Source organism: Nematolebias whitei, chromosome 15, assembly GCF_014905685.2.
Source record: "Nematolebias whitei isolate Nwh7 chromosome 15, NemWhi1, whole genome shotgun sequence".
In the NCBI taxonomy this organism is placed as follows: Eukaryota; Metazoa; Chordata; class Actinopteri; order Cyprinodontiformes; family Rivulidae; genus Nematolebias; species Nematolebias whitei.
Window position 1 is genome coordinate 15,516,448 of NC_056512.1, and position 874 is coordinate 15,517,321.

Below are 874 nucleotides of genomic sequence, written 5' to 3' on the forward strand. Positions count from 1 at the left end.
TGAGGGGCACCAGACCCAACAACAAAGAAGCATCAAGGAAATCTGGGCTTCCATAACTCCCAGTCAATGCCACAAGCTGATTGCCTCAATGCCACGTTGCATCGAGGCAGTGATTATGGCAAAGGGATTCTCAACCAAGTATTCAAGATTGGCATATCATTTTGAAAGTACCATATTTTGATTGATTTGTTGTGATCCTTTTTTTTTTTCTGCAAAAACTGAGAAGTGTGGGCTGATGTCTTCAAGTATTCTATTTTTTTTAAATCCTGTTTTCGTGGGTTTCGTCAGCTGGAAGTCAAGTCAACTTTATTTATAGAGCACATTTAAAACAGAACCTGTTATCAAAGTGCTTAACAACAACAACAACAACAACAACAACAACAACAACAACAACAACAACAATCAATGAGAGTAAAATTAAAAAGAAAACATATATATACATAGTACAATACACTAATAATAATAACTGAAGAATTAATAAAAAGCATTTAAAACATATAGGGTCACAGATTAAAAAAACACTAGATCAATTTACACTGTGTGAAATGCCTGCGAGAACAGATGTGTTTTAATCAGGGATTTGAAGTGAGGAAGGGAGGTGGCCTGCCTGATGTTGGGGGGCAGGTTGTTCCAGAGTTTGGGGCCCATGACTGAAAAAGCCCGATCTCCTCTGAGCTTCAGTCTTGTTTTTGGAACAGCCAAAAGCAGCTGATCAGATGATCTCAGGGCCCGAGAGGGAACATAAGGTTCTATGTCATATAGGCTTCGCCCTTTAAGGCTGTCGCTGATGGGTTTATCCCGTTATGCGCAAGCATCGTACTGAAAAAATTAGTCCACGCCCACCTGCTGTGTGGGCCCCACCCGATGCGTATAA